The sequence below is a fragment of the Protopterus annectens genome, chromosome 6.part1, assembly GCF_019279795.1.
Source record: "Protopterus annectens isolate FY-2018-M chromosome 6.part1, PAN1.0, whole genome shotgun sequence".
Classification (NCBI taxonomy): Eukaryota; Metazoa; Chordata; order Ceratodontiformes; family Protopteridae; genus Protopterus; species Protopterus annectens.
The window spans coordinates 80,753,942-80,777,876 of NC_056738.1; the positions used below are offsets into that span (position 1 = coordinate 80,753,942).

The 23,935-nt window shown below is 40.1% G+C and overlaps 1 protein-coding gene across 1 annotated transcript in view; it reads left to right on the forward strand.

Annotated features, from left to right (window-relative positions):
* Window positions 1-23,935, forward strand: part of ERICH2 (glutamate rich 2) — a 948,280-nt gene that overhangs the window by 64,499 nt on the left and 859,846 nt on the right. The gene's annotated exons all lie outside the window — the stretch shown is intronic.

The window sequence follows — 23,935 nt, forward strand, 5'->3', positions numbered from 1 at the left end:
TCCATGATGATACATTCCATAGCCTTGCAGACCAGGCTCGTCAGGCTAATGGGGCAGTAGTTCCCAAGGTCCGTGGTGTCTCCCCCTTTGTGGAGTGGGATAACCGTTGCTGTGTGCCATTCAGTGGGCACAAAGCCTGAGGTGAGGCTATGACTGAATATGGTAATTAGGTGGGGGTGCCAGTTTGTTCTGTAGTTCATGTAAAACGCAGCTTAGGATGTTGTCTGGTCCCATGGATGCTGTGTTCTTGGCTTTGGAGAGTTTTTTTTAACCTGTGCAACTGTGATTACAGGAACTTTGCATTCTTTCGGTATAGAGATGGGCCCTTTAGGGGATGAGAGGGGGGGGGGTAAAGTTAGCACTGAACCTATCTGGCAGGATGTTGGCAATATCAGTTGGTTCTGTATATTTAGTGTCATTATGCTATAACTCGGAGCAGATCTGAATGTTGCCATTGAGATTCTTGACATAGCTATAGAATACTTTGTGGTTGTCTTTAGAATCGGTGGCGATTTGGTTTTCGTAACTAGCTTTGGAGGATTTTATGAGGGATCTCTGCTTCTTGCTGATGCTGACCAGGGAGTTCCTCCAATCATGGGATTTTACTCTGTTAAAAAAAAATTTTTTTCTTCTGTTGTAGAGTTTCTTTATGGCAGGGGACCACCAGATTTTCTTCCTTTTTTTGGAGGATAGCATCTTGGTTCTGTTGGGGATTGCACGATACATGCACTCATGTAAGTGCTTATAAAGTGCATTTGTGTAGGATTTGGCAGTTGTACCTCCATTGTCCGTTAGCATGGGTGTCGTGAAATTTGCCACTTCTGTCTTAAGCATGAAGTTGGCTTCGGAGAACTTTTACGGTGGTTTCCCTAATGGGGGTGGGATGTGGGTGTCTAGGTTGATTAGCTTGTGGTCAGATCTGACCAACGAGGAATTGATCTCTGGTGTGGAACACCGGTTGCCCATGTTGGTAATGACCAGGTCTAGGATATTGCTGCCCCTGGTGGGGTGTGGATAAGTTGATCCAAGGCGTTGGAAGTTATGAATTTTAGAAAACTTTGAGCATAAGAGTTGGTACATGAGTAGTTTTCCCAATTAATGGTGGGGTAGTTGAAATCGCCCATTATTAGGGTGTTAGGTTGTACCCTAATATTTATCAAGAAATGAGAAGTGGGAATCCTGGGGCATGATGGGGGATCTGTAGCAAGCTACAATTTGAATTGCGGTCTTGCCCAGAGTTAGTTGCACTTGGATAATCTCAGATGCATTATGCTGAGCAACTAGCCGGCAGGTGTGGATATTCTTAATGAATATGGACACGCCTCCAACTTTAGTGTTTCGGTCCAGGTAAGGTGGCTGAAAGGTTTGGTATGAATCATAGCCTGGTAATGCAGGGGTACAGTCTGGAGCCTTGAATCAGGGCTCTTGTCACTGCACAGATGTCGGTGTTTTCCATTTTAAGGAGTACCTCAAGTGAGTGCATTTTGAGGTTTAGACTTCTAGCACTGAGTAGCATTACCCTCAGATTTTGCTTGCTTGTACCTGTTATGGTGGTGAATTTGTCATTTGAATCTTGCCTAAAAAAAGCACTATAGGGGTGGCAAGAGCCTTAGCCGGTATACGGAATCCCAAGGGTGACAGGTGCATGCCATCTCTGTCAAAGCATCGTGGTTTGTCGATCATGTCATCCCAGGCAAACATACTGGATCTCCTTAGAATGACACCAGAAGCTTAGCCAATTTTTAAAGTCAATCATTTTGTCCTTGCACTGTGGTATCATTTTGGGTGATGGCAGGATGCTACTCAGGGCTAGGGTCATACCTGCCTGGGATAAAAGATCGGACAGCACCTCCATTTCTCTCTTCATGTAGTCCAGGGAAGTACATCTCTGGTCATTCACACCTACATGGACAATGACAGAGTCATATTTTGTACTTATGGAGTGACCTGAGGTGGATCCTGGCACACGACAGGCAGCTCACAGTAACTTTCTCCTTGTTTAGCCTGGTGAGTGGAACATCAGTGTGCCTGACTACAGAATCACCTATGACTAAGTGTTGGGTACGTTATGTCTTATGGGCTGTTGAGTGGCACACTGATTTTGTGGGCTGTGTGTCATTTGGGTTGTGTTGGGGGGTGGAGGTTGCTTGCGTTTCTGCTTTGGAGGTCCATGTTGCTTGGGCAGATTTTTATTGAGAGCCTCCGTGAATGTAGGTGTGTGTTTTGTGTTTCTGTGTGTGTGTGTTTTGGTGGTGTAGGTTTTGAGGGACTATGTGATGAGTGTGTGTGGTGCAAGTCCTTCTCCTCTTGACGGTCTAGTCTAGTCTTTGGTGAAGAGAGCTTTGCTTCCAGGTTTGGCTATATAAGTGCATCTCTCACAGGTTGTAGTGTTGGGTGGTAGGAGGAGAGAGTTGTCTGTGTACATGAGGCAATTGCTGCATTGCCCCAAGATGCCCAGATTCATCAGGTAGACAGGAGAAAACACTGGGAGCTGACACTTAGACATGCCTGGATAAGTGCTTTATTTATGAAGTACTAAAAACTGTTTTCCTCTAGACAAGTGAGGAAAGTTGAGTGCTGTAGTAATTTTGAGCTTATTTAGTGCTTATAATTAGTGCTGAGCTCAAAGAAACAAATTTGAGTGTTGAAACTAAACTGGCTAGTTCTAAGAAACAAAATTAATCTAGGAGGCTTCTCTCCAACACAGAAAGGCTTGGGGACTTGGAAGCTTACAAACAGTCCTGGATACAGCAAATCTGTATCTGGACTAGATTACTTACAGGAAAGGCAGGAAACAAGCTTGGAGAACGAATTTTTTTTTTTTTTGGGAAAGGGGAGCAGGAACTTAAGTGGGTTGGCCTTCTCAAATGTTCTCCTTGGATTATGTAGAATGAGGTAATGACACTAGTCTGGGAGGAGTGTCCCAGATGAAATGTACAGTAGGGGCGGGTAACTACAAAGCCACCAAGTATAAGAACATGATACCAATAGGGAGAGAGAGTGGGAAACAATATGATACACTCCTTGGCAGGAAATCAGAACAATAAAAAAACAAACAGATGCTTAATAAATGTAGACAATTTCCAGTTAATACCTCACACACAGTGAAACTAGCTAAAAAAGTATGCAGCAGACAATAAAAGTGCTGTAAATAACTCGTAAAAATAAGCAGGATACTTAATGTTATATATTACAGATCTGAGTTTGCTCGAAGCCAAAATACCCCCCCATAATTAACACTAACCATAGTTAATCAGAGTAATGATGACATTTGTAAGAGCTTGCTACTACTATTAACCAGGATATACATGATATTTCTATATTCTACTTTAAAAAAATGCTGTCATGGAGACTAATGCCTTCTTTCAGTTAAACACTCTACTGTTACTGCTATTATATGTTGCTTTGTTTGGCTAATATATAATATAAATAGTAACCCATCTTGACCTACCTTTGTTTTTGAAGAATTATTGGACTTTTAAACTTTCTGAATAAATCCATTACTTTCTCAATTGTTTAAAAAACCCTCCTTTTTAAAATAAAAACAGATGACAAGTGATGTACCATATCAGTTGATACTGTGAGAGATGTAGTTTTAAGAGTTATTTTTTATGGGAGACCTATCTTGGAATCGTATTTTTGTTTGTTCTTTCTAGCATCAGTCCAATCATTTGTTTGTTTTATTCTTTTAAGAGTAGGGTCCATCCATTCCATTTCTTCTGGAGTAGGCACTATGTTGTTTTTGATGAATACAGTAGCTTCTTCTAAGTCCTTAATGGTTCTCAATCTCATTGGCAAAAAAGTATTTTTATCTTAGCTGGAAAGGCAAGCTGTGCTTTAATGTTTTGTTTCAACAGTTTTATTATTGGCCAGACTTTTTTCCTTTGTCGTAGTATTCTGGAAGAATAATCATTATCAAACCTTATCAGGCTTTGATTGTATTTTAAGGGTGATTTTCTCCAATCAGATTTTAATATTAGTTCCTTGTCCAGAAATGAAGGAAATCTTATAGCTATGGATCTGGGTGGAGTATTTGTTGAATTAGAGGCAGTTTTTCTCAGTGCTCTATGCGCCCTTTCAATTCCAAATCAAAGTCCCTCTTTCAAGTCTAAAAATTTGGGAATCCAGGTTGTTTATGTCTTCACCTTCAGTGTTTTCAGGCAGACCAAAGATCCTTGTGTCTCTCCTTTCCAAGTCATCTGTTTTGTTAAGTAGCCATGTATTCTGTTTAAGCAGAAATTCTTTTTGGGATTCTTCCTCTTTGAGTCTCCCTTCAATGTCATTTAGAGAAGTTTCTATAGTTATTTTTGTCTGGTGTTGCTGTAATAGTTCCTTAAGAGAGTCGGTCTGTTTTTGAGAATTTAATTTGAGAATTTAATTTGAGGTTTTCTGAGTAATTTGTAAAGCCATCCATCTTCAAAAGATAGTTCCTGTGAGGTAGTCATCAGTTGCAGTTCTTTTTTCAAAGCAGCATCTGGGTGAGAATTCCTTGTTGTTCATTTTCTGTGATTCAATATATCTCTAAGTTACTTGACATGAAAATTTTTGTATATTTCCACCAAAATTGATATTTATGTAGTTCAGTAGTTTATCTATAGATTTCTGATGTTTTAAACTTGAAAAGTTTTCTATATTATACTAGTTTATGGAGCTCTGAAAATTCACTGCTCTCAGTTGGCCATTGCTCCTCAGTTGGCCATCTAGGCTCTACCCTCTGATATATACTTCATTTTTTTTTGTTGCAAATACCAAATGTTACAATCCACTTAATGCCTGTATGTCAACTTGTCCTAATAAGCTTTTACATTTGTAGATGGTCTGGGCACACTGGCACAGGCTATAAACTGTTTAATTCTTAAAACAAACAAAATACAAGTGTTGGGCACTACAGCAGGGTGAAAGCGCTTTTATTTTGTTTTGTTTTAAGAATTAAACAGTTTATAGCCTGTTCCAGTGTGCCCAGACAATGTACTTTTTTCTGAGTTTCTTGGTTTTATATGGTCGGAGTATTTCCCTAATTTTTTCATTAAAGGTTTTACATTTACTAATGTGCTGTGTATACCAACATTGCAATTTACTCCATATTTTATCTGGTTGTTCTGCTACATTGAGTAAAGCTTGGCTTGCAGTTAGAATTCTGTCCTAAAAGCATCCATACTAAAAAATGTAAAACTGAAAAAAGGTCTTGCCACTTTGCAAGAAGCCAGGTGATCAGTCTGTTGCAGATGGCTGGAAGTTTTTTCAGAGTCGCTCAAGAAACTGAATTACAGCAGGCAGGGGGTTGCTGTAACAAGCAGATGTCCACCTTTCTTGGAGAATGGCACTGTGACTTTCCTGCACTGAAGGCTCAATCTGGATTCGGACGTCTGAGAAACTTTGCTGCTGCAAGCTGTAAAAACTGGAGTATTTCTGTTTAGGATTTACACATATGTACAAATGTTAGTTATTGCAACTTTTACTGAAGTGACCCTCTGCAGGCATCACTCCTCCTGTGATCGAATGCAGGTAGGCTCGTCATTGAAAGATTATTATAGTGCTGCTTACTGTGGTAGATCTGAAGTCTTCATAAGACACTAAGGTCTTGCTGGCTGGATTTTGCTGAAATCAAATTTAGTTATAATTGCATTCACAGTCTGTTGCCCACAGAAACTTGCAGAATGTACACTGATGCAGCACTAAACTTTGTCACTTTAAGAGCAGTAACTAATAACGTTTTATAACAAATCACACAAACTACCATTACAGCTTCAGGTACTGTGCTACTTTACTTCTCAAACAGCATGGATGTGAGAGTTGCAATATTTCCTCGGAACAAAAGTGTTCCTACACAAATACCTCTAACAATTTTATCTGCTATAGTCTCTCTCTAGTGTTTTTACATCCTGTTTTTCTTCTTGGTGTTCTATTTTAGACTTGTATTGAGACATCTGTTTGCTGATGTTTAATGATGCTGATATTGTCTTTTAAGGAAACGTCTTGTGCAAATGCTGACTTTATAAAAGCATGTCTAGTCACACTTCCTTGCTTAACAATGTCATATGATAAAAACACATACAGATTGTTTTCCTGTTAGTAACATGTCCATTCTTTAAGGAAGCAAGTTGGCTTTCTTGCTGACAATGTGAAATGCATGCATGCTGATTTTTACATTTCTGCTAAGTCTGTAAAGAGGTCATCTCTCTTGCTAACAATGTAAAATACATACACTTTCTTGCTGATTTTCTAGGAAAACATGTCCATTAAGCAAATTTTTTATTTTTTTCAAGCCAGTCATTTAGTATGGATGCTAATCGCATATTACTAAACTTCATTTCTACATTTAAGCAAGCTTTATTTTATACCTTATTTTGCATATTTGAAACAGAATTACTTTCAATCTTAATACCTTGTTGAGTATACTCTAGCAGCCAAGGTTATCAAAAATTATGGTGAGAGGGGCAAGCTCATAAAGTGAATCTCTCTGATTTTTCAGACATCTTCCTCTAAATTTTCCAAGGGTTTTTCTACTCCCTCATCCAATTTTGGCAAGAAACAAAATAAAAGTTTCTCGGTGAAAGAAAAAGGAAAACCATGGCAAGGAGGTTCCAAAAAGAAAGGAGTCCCAAAACAAAGGAGAGTCAAATAAGTCAGAATGGCTATGTACGGGACTTTCTCCCTTCCCTGGACGTCCCTTATCCCTTCCAAAAAATCTGAATCTACATTTCTCTCTTTGGCAACAGATTATTTTAAAAAATGAGGTCTGCAACTGATTCAGCAGTGGTACAGATGGCATTGGAAAGAAATCCCTCCTTTCCAGGGAATTATTCCACATCCACCCGACCAAACCCGCCTCTCCTCTCCTGTCCTACAGCAAATGCTTTTTCAGGGGGTAATGGAAACAATCCCTTCTTACCAGTGGGAAAAAGTTTTTATTAGAGTGTTTCTGGTATCAAAGGAAGAACAAGAGAGAGAATGCCTGGAGATCAGTTTTGGATCTTTTTTCCCAAACCAGTTTGTGATGGTACCAAAGTTCAAAATGCTTTAACTACACAGTTTCTTACCCTTTGTTTCCTCCCTGAGTTTTTGGTAACCTTAGATTTAAAACATGCTTGTCACATTCGTATCCATTTAGACTTCAGATGCTTTTTAGGGTTTTGTGTGCCTGAATCACATTTATCAGCACTCTACCTTACCCTTTGGACTATACACTGCTCCAAGAGTATTCACAAAGTGTCTAGCTTCAGTTATAGCACATTGCAGGCTACAAGTTATCCACATTTTCCCATATTTAGATGACTTGCTTATCTTTCCAGATTATTCTGGAATCTTTCACTTGGGTGAGAGATCTCCTATGCGGGCTGGGACTGCAAGTGAACATTCAAATGTTTTTTTTTTTTATTCCATCACACGGAATTGTTTTTCTGGGGTGTCTGCAAGACACCTCAGTACAAAGAGCTTGTCTTCTTCCATAGGAAAAAAATAGATCTCTATTTAGAGCTTTTCCATGGGTTTTCCATTCTGACTTCAGTCACTGCAAGGGAATACCTCAGGATTATAGGTCCTGAGGCATCTACGATTCTCATGATGCCCCTGGCAAGACTTCAAATGAGGAAGATAGAATGGTATCTGAAGTTTCTTTGGTGCCAAATCCAACACCCATTATTATTTCAGATTGCAGTTCTGGGATATGTAAGAAGAGATCACTTGGTGGAGACATCAAACATCATTGAATCCAGGCCTCCCCATCTCTTGTTGCAAAGCAGTCAGTTACCACACATGCCTCCGATTTTGCTTCTGAGCAGTGTCAAGGGGAATAAAAGTGCAGGGTATCTGGGACAACAATAACTGACACAAGCAGATAAATGTAAGAGATGTTTGCCCTTAACAAAGCACTCAACTCTCTGAATCACCCTTGGCTCCCCAGGACCATGTCAAGTTGTTATGGACAGCACCACAGTGATGTACAACAGCAAAAGGTTTAACTATGTCTTGCCCCCAATGCAAACTAGCCATGTTGTTATAGTATATAGATTCACAGCAAGATCTCACTGTCCAGGCTTTTCCTACATTCTCTAAGAGCAAAATTATGTGGCAGACAAGTTGAACAGGATAAAGACCCACATGAATGGAAACTATATCACTGGGCCTTACACAATGTGTTCCATTTGTGAGGATTTCCTCAAGTAGACCTTTTTGCTCCCTCACTGAATAATCGGCTGGCAAAATTCTACTCCATGCAATAAGGCCTGAAAGACAGATGCCTTTTTTTTTCCATGATAGGAATGTTCCTGTATGTCTTTCTGCCAATATCCAGGGTATTTCTGAAGATTTAGAAGGAATCCCCCAAGATCATTGTGATAATTCCCTTCTGGCCCAGGCAACAGTGGTTCTCCCTTCTTTTAAAATTGACCAGGGGCAATTGCCACATGCTTCATCAAAGACTGGATCTACTTGCACAACAATAGGAGTGTCTGCTACATTCCAACCCAGACAACTTATTCTAGCTGCCCCAGTGGTAGAGTCTTAATTCCCTTTTGGCACATGTTTATTGAGGCTGTGCAGGAGTTGCTTATGGAGGCAAGAAAGCCTGCTACTAGAAAATCCTATGTTAGCAAAATGGAAAAGTTTTTCTAGTTGATGCCAATAATGTGACCAGCACCCATTCAGGGCTAGTTCTTTGGTTCTACAATGTTTGTGTGAGTTACTATCCTAGGGCATGTCTTACTCCTCTATCAAGGTTCATTTGTCTACCATCTCAGCATTGCTGCCAATGGATCCCCCTCTTTCAAGGCATTCCCATGTCAAAAGGTTTCTGGAAAGGGTATTCCATAAGAAACCTCCAAGAAAACCAGTGGCTCCTCCTTTGGATATTAATTTTATGTTAGAGAAGCTAACATTTGCTTCGTTTGAACCCCTTTACCTGGCTGACCTGAGGTTCTTAACATGGGAAAACTAGTTTTACTAGCTTATCTGAACTTTGCAAAAGGAGTATCTGAGCTGCAAACTCCTATGGTGGGTCAGCCTTATCTCGGTTTCCACAGATGCAGGGTTTCCTGAGAAACTAATTCTCCTTTTATGCATAAAATGGTATCTGGGTTTATTTTAAGATAAACTACTCATCTCCCTGTGTTATTCCCTGAATTCCAAAATGAGGGCGAAAGGATACTTCATATCTTTGCTATCCACAGACAACTCTGGTACTATCTTGACTGAACAAAATTTTTCAGAACTTCTGATGAGTTCATTTCTTCTGAAAGTTAGAAGACATGACGATCTGTGTCAAAGCAGACTATTTCCAAATTGTTCTCAGGCTATTAACTTTTGTTATTCGCACCATAAAAACAATATTTCAGGCAGGGTCAAAGACATTCTACAAAGGCCTTTGCTTCACACTTTTTGAAAGTGTTGAACTTTTTACGAGAAGCAACAACTCTGTCCTCTCTGTATGCCTTTACAAAACACTGCAAGCTAGATTCCTTCTCCAGGTCTAGGTCAGGCTTTGCTAAGACCATTCTCCAGTTGATGCTAGATCTTGCTCCTCCTACCTCCCAGTTGTTCTAAGCTGTGGCCATCTATATGGCTTAAGTTACTGCGTCTGTGATCAATATGAAGAGCATAGTATAGCAGTGTAAGTAAAGTTACCATAACAGTAGTTGTTCAGATGATCTCCTTTGTGTGTGTGTGTGTGTGTGTGTGTGTGTGTGTGTGTGTGTGTGTGTTATCCAAGGTGTGGACACTTTTGGTTCCTAGCAATGTTCTTTCAGGTATCAGTCTCAGTTGGCAAGAACCATATCAAGTGAAGGGCTTAGCATCCAAATGTGTATTTTAATCAGCTCAGCTCAGGCTTACAGTTTGGTTATGTGGAAGGTGCCATAAAGCTTTGGGTGGCTGTTTCATCCTAGGTGGGATGTAACCCATATAGCTTGGATTACTGCAACACTAATCATCCTAACATCTGATATGGCAAGTTTACTTGCACAGTTGTACTTTTATCCTTCATAGAGTTGTTGCCTCTTTATTGTGTTTTTTTTAGATATAAAGATGATGAGATTTCCCCTGGAAAGTGACTACCATCTGTTTTCCATAGTCACCATTGATTTTAACTTTACCTGTAACCTGTCATGTGAGCTGGAATGCTTACTAGATGGAGGGGGAATATCAAGGCATTGGTTGGACAGTGCTGCGTGACCTAGACCTTGACTGAAAGATTGTAGCACATGTTGTGAATATCTGACAAAGCCTGACTGCCTTCCTTTTGTGTGTGTCACCCATAGTCAGGTTAGCACTTCCTTTGGAAATACACATAGGTGAGGCTCTTGCATCCCCCACATATGTGGACAGTTCCTTGTCCATGTTCAGCTGCGTTTCCAGTACGGGTCTAGTAAGTCTATACTAGTGTACAAGGAGGTAAAAATGGATGCTGTGAGCCACCATACTGCACACAAGGATCCTCATTGCATTGTTCATGGCCTCAAACATTCCCTTATACTGTTGAAATTCCTCACATCAGCTCTGTAATACTCTAACCATCTCTAGCTGACTCTGAGGCAGTGCCTGTCCCTGAATTATATCATGGCACATCTGGTGTTAGGTAGTCAAGACCTTGAGTGTCTCAGGAGCTAACTGTGAAATATGCCTTAATTTGACAACCCAGTACACTAATGTTTGAGTAGACACTGTTGCCTTTGAAATGATATGTTCTGGCTCTTCACAAGAAACTGGTGTTGACCTACATGGTCTTACCTTCCTTCTACTGTAGTGTAATTTTCCTATGTGTGTGAGCCACTGTCTGTGATGATGTAATTATCCTCCTGTTGTCAGTGGTGGGTCCTGCCAATTCACTCTGCACATTGTGTGCCACTGTCCTCAGGCTGTGTCATGAATATTGGACTTGTTGAATAATCGCTGACAGCCATTCTGCTGTCAACATCAGCCTGCTGTGCTGAAGCACTGTAAGTTGTTGTTTCTTGTGCTGACTCTGCAGTGAAGTAAGTGTGGCTGTGGTTATTGAGACCTGTCACAGGTGATTTATCCTGTTAGAGATTATGTCCACACCTACCATGCACATAGTGTATACATTCTGCTACATGTAAGTGGATGGGCTATCTGGTGATGGGAAAATGTAAGTGTCACATGTACCCAGGTTTCATAACTGAAAGATCTTCTCAATGTTACACATTTAAATAAGATATTCACTAACCTTCACACTACATGACTGTTTGAAATTACTTGTGTCTACACCTCCTCTCTTATTAACATGAAGCACAACCTATCAGTACTCCTTGAATCACTATAGCCACTAGACTGGCTTCATGCCAAGTGAATGGAGGACTGCAGTTGTCGTCTCTTTGCACAAGGGTGGGCTAGCTGTGGTCCTGGGTAACTACAGACCTACACATCTGAGTAGTCTTATACAAAGCCATAGAAAGAGTAATTATTGGGAATAATTAAAAAATGACATAGAAAACCTTTGGACATTAGATTCAACCCAATTTGCTTTTGTCAAAGTCAGATCATGCCTACTCAGCCTGGTGGACTTCTTTGTGAAAGTTACCAAAGTAGAGGATGAAAGCAGAAGGTGCATATTGCCTACCTTGATCAGGTTAAAACATTTAATACAGTACCCTGTTCAGGCATTGTAGATAAACTCATGAAATTAGGTATAAACTCTTATGTTAGCCAGCTGACTCGAAGGTGAGACCCAAGAATTAGGGGAGTCTATCCCTACAAAAAAGGCTACTCACTAGCAGAGTTCCTCCAGGCCCACTGCTTGAGACAGCATCAAGGGCTTCTGGCTGACCAAGTCTGGAGACAGTTGCAAGCTAGGCATAATCATAGAATCCACCAAAGACAAATGTCCTCCAAGAAGGCTTGATGCAGACCAATAACTGGTGTCAGAGCCATGGTCTAAAACTTCAATGCCAAGAAATGCATAATAGTTTTCAGGGGTAGCGGTCTTCCCAGAGGATGCTATCACATTGATACTATAACCCTAAGAGTATATCCATTGGTCAGGAATTTGGGAATGCATGTATATGGTAACTTGGCTGTTGACCATCATGTGTCTATGGTAATAAGGAAATAATTCTATGTTGTGCAACCTATAAGCAAGGGTATGGCATCTAGGTCCAAGGATGTCATTCTTCCACTGTACGCTGCCCTCATCAGACCAGTTATTGCGTACAATGCCCCCTTTGGTATGTACCTGACTAGGCATATGCAGCAGCTGTAGTGTACACAGAGGATCCTGTCAAAAAGAATATAGGGCATAAACATGTCCTACAGAGACTGCCCAAAAGCCCTAGCCCTGTACTTGTAGAGGCCATCTAAGTGCAGGGATAGGGGCTTTCAGGCAGTCTGTGTAGGACTTGTTGTTTATGCCCTATATTCTTTTTGAGAGGATTCTGTGTGGATACTCTACAGGGCAGGTATAGATTGCCTCTTACAGACTGCTGAGAGGCTATGCCTGGTCTGTAGAGCATCTCCTTATCCCATTCTGATTGTTTTGCTGTTGTGCAGGAATTCTTAACGACACCAGAATTACCCATTCTAAAGATTTAAACCTTGCCTGTGATAAACAGGACCTGCTGGAGAGACGCACTGCTCTGGGACAGGCACCACATCCATGCGAAGCAGAGTTCCTCTCTAACCCAGTTTAAGTGTAGCTTGGACAACTGGATAGGGAACCAGAAATTCACCCCTGATTTTGCACCTGTCTCTAATGTATTCAGGCAGCCTGATGTTTATCAGAGAAACTCAAGTGTGCTGCAGTTTTTCATAACTCTACAAAGGCCCTGGCCCCTTTCTGCAAAAAAAAAAAAAATGCTTTCCAATATTAAGCATGCATTATGTGGACTGCATTACAAATAAATGTGAAATGCAAGAATTCATTCATGATTGGAGCGCACACATGTATGCAGGTGTAAACAGCAGTGATTTCTTTAATATCTCCACAGTTGATGAGGAGAGACACTATATCAGTCAGGTGCAGAGGAGGTTAGTGCATCTTACTGAAGGTCCTCATGAAAACACTTAAATTATTCTTCAAATAGTAAATTAATTCCTTCAGTAATTGTTCTTTGAAGTGATGGATGTCATTTAAAGTAAATGTCTGTATAGCCCAGTGAGGTATTACGATAAAAAGGAAACTATTCCTACTTTGTATATCAATAAATCAGTACTAGGTATTTCAAACAGTAATCCATAAAGTAATAATTAGCGTATTCATATGTGGAGTTTGAGACATTTATTTTGATGTACCATCAAGAATGTAGTTAATAGTAAGAAACCAGTTAGTGGCACTACAAATAGTAAATTGAATATTCATTTCAGGAAATAAAAATGTATATTTTACAAGTGGTTTTGACTGCTTCATGTCTGTTGTTTCTCTGTCTCCATTTTATGTTCCTTTTTTCATGGGTACAGAGATCCCAGGTGCAGCCGAGTTCTATTTGTCTAAGGTGAGTGACTGTACATAACCTTCCCCCGCCCACCCAGGTTAAGGTGGCGGCTCCACCCTGTGGGCGCCCTGGTGTACTGCATCCCAGAAAGCTGTCAACACCATGAGCATCAGAACATGGTTGAGGCAGCAGTTCAGCAGGAGTGAAGTGCCTTTACCATTATACACCTACGTTTTGCAGGTACGAGACTCGCTGACATGGCTGACTCCAACCGTCGATTCATGGGAGAAGCTCTCCTTTTCTTCCCATCTGACGTATGTATGTCTTGTCTGACTTGTGTCTATTTTGTTTCATGATTTCCTTAACTCTTGCCTAAGCATCTCTCCTGTACCCTCTCCCTTACTCCTTACCCAGCTTCCCCATTATATAAAAAATTTAGAAAAATTGAGGACTATCCTCCACAAAAACATTGCCCCTGTTCCCCCCACCTCCTTCAGTACGATCATCTTCATGATTTCCTTCTACGTTTCCCTCGTCTTCTTTCACTGATTTCGAGTTTTTCTGTCTTCCCTATTGCCAGCCTTAAAGACCAGTTGGGTTGTCCACATAAGGACATCCTTAGATTCTATACATAAGGTTTTTGTTTAATTTTACAAAGCTGCACTGAGCGTATATGATTTAAATGATCTATAGTAGAATTGCATGGACTCACATGCTCGCATGTAAGTAAAGAAATGGAAATTAAACCTGAGACTTTAAGTATATATGGCTATAATAGTTATAGTTACACCACTGGCGATAAGGAAATATATCTTGGGTGTTTTAGCTCAGGTCTCTCTTTTCTGTTTTCCACTCTATTCATTCATGCTTAGCCACTTTGCATATAGGTGAAATGATGATTTTTGTTCATTTTACTTGTGTTTGTGTGAATCATGGGACTATGAATACTGCCCTAAATGTCATACATTTTGGTCAGGATGCTGACTCTGAAGAGAAGTATTTCCTTTTACTTTGCTCTTTTCAGAGGATGCCTTTTTACTGAGGCACTAAGTTTGATGAAGGTCAACTTCAGTGTTAAATGTCTGTGTCTAAGCACTGTACAAATGAAGTAACTAAACAACAAGAATATAAACCTACTAAACAAAACAAGGATAAAATGAAAAACAGAACGGAAGATTATAAAATTGTCAAATGACAAAGTGTAAAATTTTGATGGAGAGGTAGACCCACAAGCAGTGGCTAGTAATGGATCTAATCAACAAACCAGTACAGAGCCCTCAGTGTTTGTAGGTTGGATGGACACGGTAAAACAGATATGTTTTTAGATCATGCTTGAAACTGCAAATGTTGGATGCTTCCTTAGCCAAACAGATAGTAGATTTCTATTAACTAAATTGTGTGGATGCTAAGGGGCTACAAGCAAAATGTGAGCACTGGGATGCACTAATAAGTAAATGGGCAGCAGATTTCCACACCACCTGTAAGTGAACACATGCTTTGTGTAGGTGCTCTAGGTATGGGAAATTGTAATAGTCAAATTTTGAAGGAGGTAAATGCTTGCACTAGAATGGAGAGGTCAGAAAGTGGAATAAGGTGCCTGATCAGTGTGATTTTCCAAAGTTAGAAACCAGAGGACTTGACAACTGAAATCCTGATTGACTGTCATCAATAATTAATCCAAGATCATGTACCCTTGGCACAAAACCCAACTTTCCTCTACTGTAACAGATACTGGGAGATAAGCATAGGAATCCCCATGACTTGTGCAAATAACCCCTGCCAATGTCTTGAACTTAAGCAAAGTGCTGACAGTCAATGACTCAGTCAGTCATGGGTGCATTCCAAGTCATAAGCCAAATGGTTAAGAGCTGACACAGACTCCTGAAAGAATGAAAAGTAAATTTCGGTGTTATCAGGATAAAGATATTTTAGACCTCTTGATTGAATAATATTTCCCAGTGTTGGCAGATGTGGATTGAAAATAAGGAGGGTCATGAATGGTTCTTTGTGGGTCTAGAAGGCAGGGGGTCATCAAGATTGCTCAGTAGGACAGGACTAAAAAGCTTAATGTGTAATTGTGCTAATGCTCCTGTATTGGACATAGCCAATGTGAGGTGGCTCAGTGCAGGACTGATCAGCCACGAATCCGTTCAAGTGGCAGGTTTCACCACTATGTCAGGGCACCTTTACCTGTAAAACATCACTTGAAGTAATACTGATTTTTATGAATTTTAACCATTCCCCGATTTTAGGATTGGGGTCTATTACCATCATGAAAATAGAAACCCAAAACATTTTTAAAAAATTAGAGTGACTAAGGGCACTTACTCAGGAAGGTGTTCTTTCACAGTTGGCTTTGTCTAACTGGAGCTTTCACTAATCTTTGCTAGGAGTAGCTCTGCCTACCACCAGCAGAAGGTCATAATTTAGTCTGTCTACTATCCTGATTTTAGAGGTATTGTTTTATGACTTTGCGTCTCACTTAAAATGTTATAATTGCTGGGTATATCAGTTTCTTTAACACCACTATTGTCGTCTTTTTTTTTTTTCTAGGGCTACTATATTTGGATTGGTTTTCTTGCATCTGTTACTTCAACAGTTTGGATCACAAGAGATCATACAATACAAACTTCATCATTGTTCATAGTGCTTTGTGGTTAATTTCTTAAACACTTCTCAGCTACTTGTATATTGAACTGTTTGTACAGTCCCAAGTGCAGCAATCTTGTCATATTATTGTGCCTTTCATTGTACCAGACCCTTATCTGCGAGTGTTTTACACCCAGCAGAATGAAGTTCCATTGTTTCCAGTTCTGTTTTTATAAAACTCACATTTGTTTTTTCCGTTTTTTAATAATTTATGAACCAGTGTGTATGTAGTCCACTGTCCTATGCCACCATTGTTAGCCTTGCATTTTTTTGTTTTAAACTAACCTGGCCTTAACTATTTGGTCAGTATGTGATTGATCTAGGCATTTCGATATTTGCCACTATACTGTGGGCTTCAATTTTCCTTCCTTTTCTTTATATTCTTGTTTTCATTTGCAGTTTGTCTGAGTCTCCTTTACTTCTGGTTTGCTTTCCATTCCCATTTCTTTGTAAAATGCTTCTGCTGAACTAAGCAAAGATGTCATCTTGGACTTCTCTTCATGCTTTAAAACTTTCACTACGTTTTTTGATCTAATGCATTTAACAAATTATGCATGCAGACCCATACATTTTGAGGAGCCCCATGACTCCTAGGTAATCTTCGTATTAATTATTTTTATATATAAATTGATAAGCATGAAACATATTGTTTTCTTGTCCATCTAATTCAGTCCTGTTTTGGGCTAGTCAGTCACCAGGTTACATACCACAATAAAAGTTTAGACCGAGTTTTAGATTATTTACGTTATGATTTCTTGGAGAGGGACTGTTCACCCAGAGTCTAGTGATAAATCACTTTCTGATGTTAGTAGAAACAGAGATGAGGCAAAATCTCATTTCTCAAGAAGAAGAGATGCTGCTAGTACATCCCAAATACATGTACGCACCGATAGATGAACTAAGGTACTGCTGACTTATTCAAGTGACATTAGCATTACATGTGATTTATATAAGGAAGACTTGGCCAGAGCTAATGACTGATGAAAAAGTCAGACAAGTAGCGGGAGATGAACCTAACTTCTGTTTCAGAAATAATTTATCCCTTAAAAAGCAGTTATGCTATGGAGGCAACAGTAGGGATATTGATATCAAGTCTGACAGGGTAGGTACTTATCCTTGCTGCTTCTGCAGTGCTTGCAGTTTAAATCTCTGCTGATAGATGCTTTGTTCCTCCTATTAGAAAAAGGATGTTCACTCCTAGATTTTATGCTGATTGAAAAGCATGAATCTTGTTTACCTTGCTATATGTAATGAGTGCCTCAGTTTTTATGTTGGAAAGATGAACCACTCTTTTAAAGAGCAAATTCTTACATTTGAGGGATATAAGGAAATGAGATACTTTGAATGCTCTTGCTAAACATATAATTTCTAACGCTTGTCATCATTTCAGTTTTTGGCGTTGCAGTTGGTTTATGATGGTAGCAGGGGAGTTGACATTGTTAATAAAGTTAAGCTTGCTGAATCAAATTGGATAGTAGCACTTCAAGCATATAAGTATCCTGACTTAAATGATGCTATACATTTAAATCTGGCTTTGAAGCAAGCAGATAGTTTCACTGCATAATGAGAATGTTTTAAGTGTATAATTGTTTTTATTATTTAAATGTGATGTTTTACTACCATTTTAATTTGTATGATCTGAAGAAGAGCCTCTGTGCATGAAAGCCCTAACCTATTAAACTTTTTTACAACGGCTGTGTTTGGTTGGTTTTTCATTTATTTTTAATTCCGTTGTTTATTCATTGTTAAACCAACCTTTAACCGCAAGGTTTGCTTTTTTATTTTTTAAACGTTGTTCTTGTTGCGGTATGCTTGTGGTGCATGGCTGAGGGATTTAATATTGAATTGGGGTACAGCCTGTCAGTTTTGGATCTGAATCAATGCTCAGACTGGTTCAACAGGCTGTTTAAAATTCAAGGTAATATCAACTGCTCTGCTTAAATTTATTAAATGCTGCTAAAGAAACTGAGGCTGCGACTCCTGATATGGAAGCTTTTTTTTTATCCGAACTAAGAGAACTTAAAAATAAACTTTATAAAGTGAAAAGTATGCAATGACCTTATCTGTATCTGCAGGCATGTCTACACCATAGAATTATACCTGAGGGACTTTGCAGCCTTAGGATGCCAACCTTTGGTGAGCTCTACCCGGAGCTACTGAGATGATGGCAAACACTGAACCTCGAACTCAACTTTAATTATATAAGATTACTTATTGATTTTTTTTTTAAACCTATGAAGATTGGTTTGCTGTCAAACAGAGAGAGCTCAGAAAGCCTTTAAGAGTAGATATACATTGGATTCCTACTCTTTGAAATTGGATGATGTTAATGGATGAGAACAAATTACGACAGCAGAAGAAAATTGAGCATGATTATACAGACTTCAAAGCTGGTAGCATTTTTGTATGGCCACGTAGAACTATTTGTAAGTTTGATGGCACTGCTGCTCCGATGAACACAAAATCAGATGAGAGATGCTCTGCTCCTTTTAAATGGTAACATCAAGCATAGCATCTGGCATCCATACCAATTGCTCAACTGGTCTTTGAGTCTGGGGCTCTACACAAGGAACCAATTGCAACCACTACCTCTTTTTCCCCCTGGAGCTGCCAGTTTCCATGAGACCTTTTGAATGCATCCAGAGGGGGGAATTCACTGAGCAGGGGGGCATTCACTGAGCAGAGGGAGAAAGACGGAAGGTTTCAACAGACCACACTCCTGCCAGGCTCAAAATGGCATGGAATTGATAAGAACCTCAGTGTACAACATTTTCAGCGTTCTTCTCATGGAGGTGCAAATATCATGTCTAGACAAAGGTTAGTCTTATGTTCCAGCGAGTTGTTCCAATTTCAGTGATGTTGTATTAAGCCTTAGAATGTTTCCGAGAAGCATTATGTTGAATGGTATGTCTTCTGGCAATGATTTGCATGATAGACCTTGTCCTATATTGAGAAAACCTAGCACTTCTACACCTCCTTTCTGCGCATCAGTAGAAGCTGTTTTGAAATTGAGAGAAAGCACTACATGATACTTTAGTGTGCCACATACAAAGAAGTAATTTTAGTATGTCCCATGTTGAGCGCTTAGCTCTGTTTTGCATTACATAGTAATCTTGATATTCAGATTTATCCGGCAGATAAAGGAGGTGCGATTTATCCGGCAGATAAAGGAGGTGCAGTTGTGGTTATGGACAGAGTTCACTATACTGCTAGTATGCATGAATTGCTATCAGATTCCAAAACTTATCTTCGGATTAGCAAGACTGATGTAAATAATCTGATACATTATGTGCATAGTTATTTGTATGATTTTCTCATGACTGGGATGGTCGATTATGAACTTAAGTCTCTAGTTATTGATAAACCTACCATTCCAGTATTACATAGACTTCCAAATATTCATAATCTTTGTAGAACCCTATGCGACTGATTTGTTTCTAGCAGTGGGGTGGTTAATTGAAACACTCCATCTTTGTAGACACTAAATTGAAACCCATTCTTGAAGCTGTGCCTTCTGTACTAAAGGACGCGCAACATTTTTTACAATCTTTCTTTGACTGCACTATCAATCTTATCTTAAGACATTATCCAATTGTGTCTTTGTTACATTGGATGTCTCTATACATTTTTTACAGTGATTCTGAATACTGAGGGTGCTGATTATGTAAGATTATTTTTAACACACCATAGTGAGTATTCTCAAGGATGCATTGGTCTGTGTTTTAATTGACTTGATACTTAAAAATAATGCATTTATTTTTTATGGCTGCTTCTTTCTTCAAAAATTAGGTGTAGAAATGGGGACACCCTATACCAGCAGTTATGCCAATATGGTGATGGCACAATGGGAGGAGGCACATGCATTAAATAGTTTCTCATAATGTATAAGTATTATAGAAGATTTGGAAGGATTGTTTTTTGCTTATTGTTTAGACTGCACAACCTTTCTTTATTTTGCCATGCAATACTCGTTTAATGAGTGATTTTTTTTTACATCTATCTATCTATATATTTATATATTTATATATATATATATATATATATATATATATATATATATAAAACAGTGGTGCTGCTATAGAGACATCCATGTAAAGGAAACCCTGCTGGAAGAATGGCCTTCTACATTGAACCAGTATGCATCCTACCCACATCTACCCACATCTATTGTAATGTAGTTAAAGGGCAGTTTTTAAGGGTGTCCAGGCTGCATACTGACAATAAAAGTTTAGACAGTTTTAGATAATTTACATAATGATTTCTTGGAGAGGGGCTATTCACCTAGAGTTATTGATAAATTGCTTTCTGATGTTAGCAGAAATAAGGATAAGGCAAAACCTCATTTCTCAAGAAGGCATACTACCAGGACATCCTAAAGAAGTGCACGTACTGATAGATGAATTAAGGTACTGCTGACTTAGTCAAGTGACGTTAGCATTGCATGTGATATTATAAGCAAGAATTGGCCAGTGCTAATAATGACTGAGGAAAAAAGTCAAACAAGTAGTGGGAGATAAACCTAGCTTCTGTTTCAGAAATAATATATTCCTTAAAAGGCAGTTGTGCTATGGAGGTGTAACAGTAGGGATATTGATAACATTAAATCTGGCAGGGAGGGTACTTATCCTTGCTACTCCTGCAGCACTTACAGTTAAATCACTGCTGATAGAAGGTTTGTTAATCTGTTACAAAAAGGATGTTTGCTCCTAGATTTTATGCTGATTGTAAAAGCACGAATTTTGTTTACTTGGCTACATGTAACGAGTGCTCCAGTTTTTATGTTGGAAAGACAAACAGCTGTTTTAAAGAGCTATTTCTTGAACATTTGAGGGATATAAGGAAACAAAATACTTTGAATGCTCTTGCTAAATGTATAATTTCTAATGCTTGTCATATATTTCATTTTTGGCATTGCAATTGGTTTAGGATATCGGGGGAGGTGACATTAATAAAGTTGAGCTTGCTGAATCAAATTGGATAGTAGCACTTCAAGCGTATAAGTATCCTGGTTTAAATGGTGCTATACCTTTAAAACAGGCTTTGAAGCAAGCATATTATTTCATTGCATAATGAGAATGTTTTAATCGTATAATTGTTTTTATTATTTAGGAAGAGACCAGATGGCTTGGTGGTTAAGGTCTTCTCCTCCAATGCACAAGGTTCGATCCTGACCTCCGACTAATGCCTGTTTGGAGTTTGCATGTTCTCTCTGTGTCTCCGTGGGGTTTCTCCCATGTCCGAAAAACATGCTCCATCTCAAACTCTCCAATGAATGGAGCTGTTGGCAGCAGCACAGACTCTACATGGTGCCCAATGGGGGGAAGAGTTGTAAAAAAAGACCAACCGCTTTGGGCATCTATTGTGCTGCGCAGTATCCTCAAGACAGGAGAACACGGATCACAAACTGCGCGCCGTGGCAGGGCTAGCCACTCGACGGTGTAAAGTATGGCTCTAGGTGATTCGGTCATGTTGACTGTCGCCAAAAAAAAAAAAAAAGAAATGGGCATGGGTAGTTACCGGTGGGTTGAGGACCCGGCCTACTCTCTGACCCACGCCAGGGACCCATGCTAACGGTGGGAGGGGAGGGGTATATGTGCCCCTATTGGCCAGTGTGTGCCCACCATAAAAAAGCCCATAAGCCCTGGGTCAGTAGGCTACTGGCTGGCCGGTGTCTAGTTGCCCAGCCTGGATAGCTCTGTTGAGTGAAAGCTGGACATAAAATCAACCAACCAACCTGCCAAACATGAACTGAGAATTGCTATGCTTAATGTAGGTTCACTGACAGGACGCAGCTTAGAAGTGGATGACATGATGATACGGAGGAGGCTGGACATCCTATGTATCCAAGAGACGAGATGGAAGGGCATGGCAACAAAGCCACTTGGCTTGGGATCCAGACTATACTACTCAGGTGGTGGACAGGCTAGAAATGGTGTAGGAATTGTGGTGAGACAGAGGCTTCAGAAGTCAGTGAGGGATATCATCAGAATTAATGGCAGACTCATGGCAATCAGACTCCAGTGTAATGATAGGACAGTATTCATAATCTCAGCCTATGGCCCACAGCAGGGTTGTGATAGTGAGGAAAAGAGTGCATTCAGACAGCAGTTGCAGGACCTACTAGATAAAGCAGGACAAAGTGAATTGGTGTTGATAATGGGTGACTTAAATGCACATATCGGGACAGACAGAACAGGATATGAGGACTGCCTGGGTCCACATGGGTGGAGCAATAGGAATAAAGAAGGAGAAGCCATTCTAGACTTCTGTCTGGCAAATGGCTTGATAGTAGCCAACACATGGTTCAGAAAGAGAGACAGTCGCAAGATCACATACAAGAGTAGCCAACATGCAACTCTGGTAGACTTCCTCCTAGTAAGGAAAAGGCACTGGGGTAGAATCCATGATTGCAAAGTCATCCCCAGTGAAACAGTCGTTTCACAGCATAAACCAGTAGTTGCCACAATCAGCTGCAAGCAGTGGTCAGAGAAGGCTCTAAGGTCAACAGAGACCAGCCTGAAGCCCTGGAAGTTGACTGGAGAGAAAGTACAGCAGTTCAAGGAATTACTCAGGGCTCTAGCACCCCAAGAAGAGGAGGAAATAGGTGGAGTTGAAGAGTGGCAGCGCCTAAAAACAGCATGTGTTAGGACTACAGAAAAGATATGTGGCCGAGCCAGGTATGGAAATAAGGTACATAAGGAAAGCTGGTGGTGGAAGTGGTGGAAAGCAGAAGTGCAGGAAGTAATCAAAAGAAAGAAGGAGTGCAGGAAGAAGTGGGAGATTGAAAAGGCTGACCAAGCTAGGAAGGACTACTGGTTGCTAACAAAGAAACTAAGAAAGAAGTTGCAATAGCAAAGAATAGGGCATCAGAGGCACTCTATCAGCTTCTGGAAAGTGACTCAATAAGGGGCACAAAGAAACTATACCAGGTTGCAAGGCAAAGACAGAAAGATAAAGATAGTCAGACACCCTTCATAAGGGATTCCAGCAGCAACCTGCTTACCAGCCCACAGGACATCAAAGGCAGATGGAAGGAGTATTTCCACCAGCTTCTGAATGAAGAAAACCCCACAGAAGTGGTACTGCCCCAGAAACAGCCTACAATGAGAGTAGAAGAGGAGCCCAGCTTAGAAGAAGTAAGAGCAGCACTAAGGAAAATGAAGTCAGGGAAAGCAGCAGGCTCAGATGAGGTCACAGCAGATATGATGAAGATGCTGGGTGAGCTAGGGGAGAAATGGCTCCTGAGGGTGCTAATTGCAGTGTGGAGAGAAAGGCGTATCCCAGATGACTGGAGAATAAGCATACTCATGCCAGTGTACAAGAACAAAGGGGACATCCACAACTGTGGACAGTACAGAGGCATCAAACTCCTACCACATTGCATGAAAGTTCTGGAGAGGGTGATTGATAAATGGATACGCAGAATAGTAGAATGTAAGATGGGAGATGAACAGTTCAGATTCAGATCAGGATGTAGCACAATTGACCCGATGTTTGCATTGAGACAGATACTTGAGAAGAAACTAGAGAAGAGGAGAGAGTCAAACTAGGCTTTCCTAGACTTGGAGAAAGCATATGACAAGGTCCCAAGAAAGCTGATCTGGGCAGTACTGCGGTGGTTTGAAGTCCCAGAAACATTGGTAGAATTAGTACAGGCTATGTACAAGGACCCAGTGACTCAAGTACGAACAGTGTTTGGCCTCACTGAGGGGTTCCCAGTGGGAGTGGGTGTACACCAGGGTTCAGCTCTGAGCCCACTGCTGTTCATACTGGTAATGGACTACATCAGCAAACAGGTTGGAGGGGTCAGAGCAACAAAGCTACTGTATGCAGACGATGTGGCAGTACAGGCAGACTCTGATCTAGAACTTCAGCAAAGGATAGGAGAATGGAATGCAAATCTGAAG